Raw genomic sequence first — 7925 nt, forward strand, 5'->3', positions numbered from 1 at the left:
CAGCCAGAGTTGCCCCCACGCTGGCTCCTACTAAGGGCGTGGCTGCGTGGTTTCCACCTGAGCCCCAAAGGCCTCTGAAGGGACAACAGGAGCTCCTCTCACCCGGACCAGGGCCAGTTTTTTGAGCTAAGTGCTCGGCATAACAAAGTGAGAAAAGCCTGGACTCCTGCTAGGGCCAGGGAGGGGACGAGGGTCCGGGAAATGGGGGCGATGGAAGGGTTCTGAGAGTGAAGGGGGGCTCGCCCAGCACAGGGCCCAGAGGCCCCCACTCCAGTTCACAGCCCAGCTGGGAGCAGCACGGTTTGCTGACAGCCTCCGGCTTCAACTCCTTCGGGAGCTGCTCCAGCTTTTTATTTTTTTTTATTTTTATTATTATTTTTTTTTAGGAGGCAGGGAGGTTGTCCCACTCTTCCTTGTGGACAAGGCCTAGACTTTTCGGCCAGATAGAAGGCTCCTTTACCGTGCAAGCTGTGCTTTGAGCACCCCTGATTTCGGCAAAGCCTTTGTCAAGTGGGCCTGGGCTGGAGGGCTCCCCCTGCCCCAGCGGGCTTGCCTCCCCTTTGTCCTGGCAGCTTTCACTCCCCCACAAGCCTTTGCTGCCCCCCTTCCCCGGCTCAGCACCTGCTCCCCAGAGCCCACCGGGCACAGCTAAAGACTCCTCATTTGCAACTGCAGACTTCACACCAGTGGGGATTTGTAAGACACCAAAAGGGACTTTTTCCCTCATTTTAATTTCAAGTTCAGAATTTAAAACCAAATAATTGCCAATCTGTTCTCTGCCACTCGGTCACTGTTTAACCTTGAATGATGACCGATTTTGGCTGAGCAAACAGTCACAAATTCCCTCCGGAACATATTCTTTTTCATTTTTTTTTGTTGTTGTTAAAGAGAAATGAAAGAAATTCTGGAGGGAAAATACCTACAAATATCACTACAAAACTTTCTAACTCTGACAAACAATAGACTCCTAGTTTTAGAATGAAAAAAGATCTTGAAGCTTATTCCAATTAAAGTCCCTCACTTCGCATCAGAGCGTTTGCCCATAGAGCCCTTGAGAATTGTAATCTACATCTCCAGTTACAAAAACCGACAACAAGCAACGCAACTTTGCCACCATCTTAGTAAAAACAGCTAATGTTCCAAAAATTATAGCTATGTTTGCAATATTTAAGATTACTGTCAGACCTGGTGCTAATATCCATCTAGATGCTAGCGTTAAAGTTATTCAAGGAGAACAAAAAGTTCAATCTTTAGGATCTTTTTATATCTATTGGATATATTTTCCTTTTCTTTGTTTTCAACTTGCTGATTATATTTTTAAAAGGGCAATTGAGTTTTCTTTTTCAGAAAAACGACACATAAGGCCGCTTGGCCTTTCTGATCTATGTGCTGAGGAATTGGCAATCGTGTTAATACAGTGTATTTTTGCGGGGAGGGGCATTCTTTGTTCAGTTAAGAAGGAAAAAAAATCGCTTTAAAAATGTGTAACTTTTAAAATGACGTTAACAAATAGTTATTACTTGCTTAATAAGCTTTGAAGCTTGTTAAGGGGGAAGTTGACATCCAAAACGATTCTTCTGCGTGTTTAACAGGACAATATAATTGTCAATTCCTTTTATTCTCTAAAAGCTCCGTTCTTTGCCCTCTTTTGTGATCTCTGCTGAAATTACATCTGCGCTTGGCTCTTTCTCCTTTACAAAAAGGAGAAGCTCAGCTTCGGACCCAGGTTGCTTGACCTTCATTTATCCACTTTCCACCCCAGCTGGCCTGGAGCAGATGAAGTTACGGTGAGATTTCTCAGCCTCTCTAGAAGACCCTGGTGCCCAGACCTTTCTCTGCTGCTGCTTTGAGGAGCTCTGCTACACATCGACCCTATCGACCCTCTCTCTCCCGTGACCCACTGCCCCAGTAGTTCCCAGGGCGAGATGGCTAATGATCTAAGTCCAGCTAGACCTGGTCTCTACTGACACCAAGGAACAGCCAACTTGTCTGTATGAAAGGGTCGTTTCAGCTGCAAATTACACGCAGATGGGGAATATCTTTTCTGTGCTACTAAAAGTGAAGCAGGGTGTTTCCAAATGAGGCAATCACTTGAGTGAGCGGTATTTACTTGCATGTCCTTGTAGGTCGTACTCCACGTTGCCTAGCAGATGGCGTCTGTGGTCGTAAGCACAGAGTGCAGAGTATTTCCACATCTGTAAAATATACGTGCAAATGTCAGTGTAGCCGTGTCATAAGTGGAAAATTATTTTCCTATTTAAATCTTAAATAGTTTCGATGGGAACGACCCAACAAGATTAATTACTAGTTTTTAGTAACAGCTCAGTATACGTAGAGTTCCTTTGCAAGGAGCTTGTGATCTAAACAAGACTTAGCAAACCAATACCTCTAAAAATTAGCTGAGAAAAGCCTCGGCGTCAGCATTTGGGGAGAAAACTGGTCTTAGAATTTGCCCTTTGTTACACTTCCCCAAGCTAGGGTTATTCAGAGTTTTTTTTTTTACACAACTGGACATGGATAAGACTTGATCATCATCTTTAATTCATTATGTGTTACTAAATAATAATATAGTTTCCCAATTATGAATTAAATATTCTTGGCTTATGGTAAGGGAAAGGAGGAGGAGTGGGCACTGACCCAGAAGGTTATTTGGCCCAGTTCTTACATTTATAAAGGGTCTTGAATTTAGGCTTCTGACATTACCCTCAGTGGAGATTACACCAAAATACACTGATGGGATTGAAAGAAGACACCCTCATCCAAATTTAAAATTGAGATCCCTGACGAAACTATATCACTTTCCAGTGTACTGTGGATTTTAAAAGTTGAATCTTTAAATTATCTTCCGACTAGCACAACTGTTTTGTGTTGTAATTTTTTTGTGTGTGTTAAAGGCATCAACTGTTAAAAATGTGAACTTTCAAAACACCCCAATTTTTAACCCTTTTAGTAATTTTTTAAAAAATTAATATACTGGGAACCTCAAAAGTAATGGAGGCAGCCTAGATCTCTCTCAGCCTTTGAGAAGTTCTGAAATGATTTGGTTAGAATGCAAATATTTCCACAAGGTAGCAGGAGCATTTTCATGTAAGCCTAAGAGACCATACACTAAGGAATCCAGAAAATAGGAAATTCTAGAAAAGAATAAATTGTATGTTTCAAATGAAGACTCATTGCATACTCTTTTTTTTTTTTTTTTTTGCCTTTGTATTGGATTTTATGGACTTTAAGGAATATCTCAGTCACACTATTCCAACATGTTAATACATATTTAAGATATATCTGCTGCTTTAAAGCACACTTTCTTCAGTGTAAAGTCACCAGCTGGCTTTGGTAAACTTATAGAAATAGCAACTATGTGAAGCTGTGAATATTCAACAAGAGTAAACTGCATGATTTACAAGTGTTCTTGGACACCCGAGGCTTGGAATGCTCTAAAATAAAACCTGACAGATAGAGGGTCTTTGAAAGACAAGTCTTACAGCCATGTCTTAAAGGAGAAAGGAGTGACGACTAAAACAATAAAGTCAACTGTCATGAGTTAGAAGGGAAGGTTAATCCCGGGTAACAAGTCAACGGAGGTCATTATCGGAATTATAAATATCCTGAAAGGGAACTCCTTCCTCTTGTTTGCCCAGTTCCCACAACTGCATCGTCTCCCGGGAAAGCATGCATTTATTTATTTACTTATTTCAGCAAATTCAGTACAGAGTCGTAGAGACAATCATTTTTTAACAGACATAACAAACCATTATTTAACAGACTGAAATATGAAGGCATCTGTCCAGTTGCAGTTGGGAAATTCTCTCCCCGAGCCCAGTAGGCGTTGGTGTCGCCGAGGGCATTTAGGGAAACATAGAGGAGACAGAGAAACACAGGGCACCAGAGGTGGAGGGTTAGAGTCTGCTTCCACCTCTGCGGCAGAGTTCAGGTGCTCCTGCTGGTCTGAACGCGGGGCCTAAGGTCAAAGCACGATCACAGGAGGAAGGCTCCTGTCCTCAGCCCCACTCCAAAGAGCCCAGAGTCCTAAGAGCTAAAATACAAGCTAATGAGTAAACAGTGGCACAAACTGTGCCCTTCCAGGACTCTGCAGATGGCAGGTAGAGGAGGATTTTTAAATCTGCAGTGGTTTTCCAGGAAGGAGCACGACAGACACAACTCATGGTTTGTTTGACGGTGGCCTGAAGTATATACTTCAGGACAAACCCCGGGAATGGTCCCTGAGATACGTGGTCCACGTATGTCATCCAGGTACTCCTCCGGGCAGCTCTGTGGTTGGAGGTTCGTACTCCTACATGCAGAGAAGGAAACGGACCTCAGACAGAGAAGTCAAGTCGTTTGCCCAAGGTTGGGTGGGAAAGTTGGGCTTTAGATCCCCCTGACTCTCAGACGGATGCCGTTTCTACAGTATCTTTCTGCGTCATTCTTACTGTTATTTAAGTACTTGTAAATTGACTTGATTTCCCCCTTCTTCAAGGGAAGGAACACAGGCCTGAACCTTGGGATCTTTGTTGATGCTTCCCATCAGTCATCCCACCACTATTTATGGAGCAGCTAATAAGGACCACACGTCGGGGTTAAAGAATGAATGAAACACAATCCCCGCTCCCAAAGAGCATACCGGTCGGTCGTCCGAGGCACCCGGTAGCATTCATTCCTCATGTATCTCTCCCCGTAGCTCTCTTCCGAGTGTCTGGTGCAGGCCCTCACTGCCTGGGCAGCGGTCTTGTAAGTGGTCCCTCTGGGGATGGCCGAAGCTCAGGTCACCATCTCATAGCCGTCACGAGATGAGATCGAGCCGTGTGTCGGGCTCCTTGCTCACTGAGGAGCGGGCCTCAGATTCTTTCTTCCTCCCCCTCTGCCCATCCCACTCACTCTCAGTCTCTAAGAAATAAATAAAATCTTAAAAAAAAAAAAAGTGGTCTTTCTGTGTTATTAGCCAGGTCGCAGGAGATCTACTCAGACAGTTGTGGGCAAGGTAAAGAATTTATGTATTTATTTATGAATTTATGGTTGAGGGGAAGAGCAGGGGGAGAGGGACAAGCAGACTCAGTGCTGAGCATGGAGCCCGAGGTGGGGCTCTATCCCACGACCCCAAGATCATAACCTGAACTGAAACCCAAGGGTTGGACACAACCGACTGAGCCACCCAGGCACCCCAGGGCAAATTTTTTTTTTTTTTTTTGAAGTAGAAAGGAGACATTCAGAAACTGGCAACAGTGGGAAACCACCACCATGCCTAGGGCCAAAATACTCCAGAAGGTATGTTAAAATCCTAACTGCTCCCAGCGACAACCGACAGCCGAGGAAGGAAGCAGCTGGGAAACCTCTCTCCTCCGCGCTTCTGATCTACTGGAGCCAGTCCTGCCCCAGCTCCAAAGCTAGGCGAGCAAACGGGCCCAGCTGTGCAATCGCAGGGGTCAATCTCCCCGTGCAGAGAATGGGGGTGGATCGGGCGGGGGCAAACAGAGCACGCAGCTGCCTCGCCACTCCTTCAAACCATAGGAAAGAACACCATGCACCTGGCGAGCGCATGTGGGACGAGAAGAGGGAGGGCTCCTGGACAAGTGTTGACACCTCCAGCATTGATGGCTAGGAAGAGTAGATTGCATCACCAAGGGAGACAGAAGAATGTCTAGAGAAAACCACAATGAAATACCTCACACCTCTTAAGATGGCTGTTAGGGACTATCTGTGCCACCACGCCCCCATTTTCGTATGTGGAGCTCTACCCCCCAATGTGACGGTGTTTGGAGATGGGGCCATTGAGATCATTAAAGTTAAGTGAAGGAATGAGAGTGGGGCCTAATCTAATAGCACTGATATCCTTATAGGAAGAGACACCAGGTCTCCCTCTCTCTCTCTCTCTCTCTCCCCCCTCTCTCTCTCCCATGCATGCACAGAAAAAAGGCCATGCAAGGACTAGTGAGAAGTTGCTGTCTGCAAGCCAGGAAGAGAGGCCTAATCAGAAGCCAACGTACTGGCATCTTGATCTTGGACATTTAGGCTTCAGAACCGTGAGAGAATAAATTTATGGTGTCTAAGCTCCCCTCAGTGACATCCTGTTACGGCCGACTGAGCAAACTAACGCAATGACTGTAATCTGTAGAATGGGAAATGATGTGTTGGTGACAATGTGGAGAACTCAGAACCCTCGTATGTTGCTAGTGGGACTAAAAAATGGCACAGCCGCTGTGGAGTGCAGCATGGGGGTTCCTCAAAAAGCTGAACGTGTAATTACCATAGGACCCAGAAATCTCACCCCAAATTCATTGAGAACAAGGACTCAAACAGGTACTTTTATGGCAGTGTTCACTGTAGCATTATTCACAAGAGCCGAAAGGTGTATTAACAGACATAGTAAATCCATACAGTGGAATGTTAGCCTTTAAAAGAAATAAAGTTCTCCTACCTGCTAATATATGGATGATCCTTTGAAAACACTATAAGTGAAATAAGCCAGGCAGAAAAGAACAATTATTACATGGTTCTACTTGGATGAGGTATCTGGAATAGGCAAGTTCATAGAACCAGGAAGCAGAGTAGAAGCCACCAAGGGTCTGGGGGGCGGAGAGATGGGGAGTTATTTATTAATGGGTACAGAGTTTCATTCAGGGTGATAAAAAAAAAGTTTTGGAAAGATAGTGGTGATGGTTGTACAACATCGTGAATGCTGCTAATGACACCAAATTGTATATCGTAAAATGGTTAAAAACACAAAGTCTATGTTATTTATGTTTTACCACCGAAAATGATAATCATCATCATAATAATAGCTAGGGAGTTTGGAAGCAAGCCAGAGCATGTGGCGTCAGGGAGCCAAGGAAAAGAAAGTTTACCAGAGGTGTTCTGTGTAGGGGCGTCCGCTGTGCACGTCGGCCCATAGCCCTTCTTCCCTGGCTCCTCTCTTTCTGGTAACAGGTCCACCCTGCACTTCGAGAAGTGCCCTTCCTTCACTCCTGTGAGTCACACATGGCTCCCAAATGTGGTTCCAGGAAGGACCATCCGGCTGTAATTAGGGGCACATGAACCCAACCCGTGCAATCGCCACCTTTTCTCAGGACCCTATATGTGGAAAGTGAAACGATCCCCCTCTGTCTAGGCCTACCAGCTGGTGTAATCCAGAAGTTGTCTGTGGCCAATTTCCACACCATGACTTCTAACCACCAACACACAGAGGAAGCCCGTTTGAAATGGGGATGAAAAAGAGGAAACCCAGGCCAGGAGCACAGTATTTGACCCATGCCACCTGATGCCACCTCCCTCCCCAGAACTCGCAATTGTACAAGCCATTCAAGTGCTTTTTGCTTAAGCCGGCATGAGCCGATTTTGTTTAGTTGCCCCCAAAAGAGTCTCCGTGGATATACACGTGGTCTCCTGCTAGACACTAGATGCTCAGCTAGACGGACTTTGAATCCCAGCACCCAGTGTAAAGGGTGCTTAATAATATGAAATAAATGTTGAAACCCTAACAATCATTCCAGGTCCAATTCAAATCTCATTTCTGTCTATAAAAATTGTATTGAACCCCCAAATCAAGTAGGATCCTTCTCAGAACCCTAAAGCGACTGCCTGTGACTCCCAATGGCATGTTATAGATTTTGCTTCTTACTTTGGTTGGTTGTGTGCTTGGCCATGTCTCCCCACCAAGCAGTAAGTGCAAGGGGTGCAGGCCCTGAGCCTGCTACTAGCAGGTGCACAGTACAAGCTGACTGTTCTTACCTCACTCCCACGTGCCAGCTGTGCAGGGGGAAACGGGGCATGGGTGCAACCCCGTCCACTCGGAGGCGCTTGACACGCTCAGGGAATGATGCCAACTGCTTGGCCCCAGCAGAAAACAAGCAGAGAAGAAGATAGGTGGCATATATACCCTTGCGAGAAACAAGGCTCTAGACCGAGAGCAAAAGATATTTTTATCCAGAAGA

General features: G+C 45.4%; 1 long non-coding RNA gene across 2 annotated transcripts in view; it reads left to right on the forward strand.

Moving 5' to 3' along the window:
* Positions 1–4918, forward strand: part of LOC121498804 — a 30264-nt gene extending 25346 nt beyond the window's left edge. For both annotated transcript variants that reach the window (XR_005989912.1, XR_005989911.1), the window contains one exon: positions 4478–4918. This is a non-coding gene — a long non-coding RNA (uncharacterized LOC121498804). The remainder of the gene's footprint in view (positions 1–4477) is intronic.
* The last annotated feature ends 3007 nt before the right edge of the window (positions 4919–7925 follow it).

The sequence above is a fragment of the Vulpes lagopus genome, chromosome 9 (assembly GCF_018345385.1).
Source record: "Vulpes lagopus strain Blue_001 chromosome 9, ASM1834538v1, whole genome shotgun sequence".
Lineage (NCBI taxonomy): Eukaryota > Metazoa > Chordata > Mammalia > Carnivora > Canidae > Vulpes > Vulpes lagopus.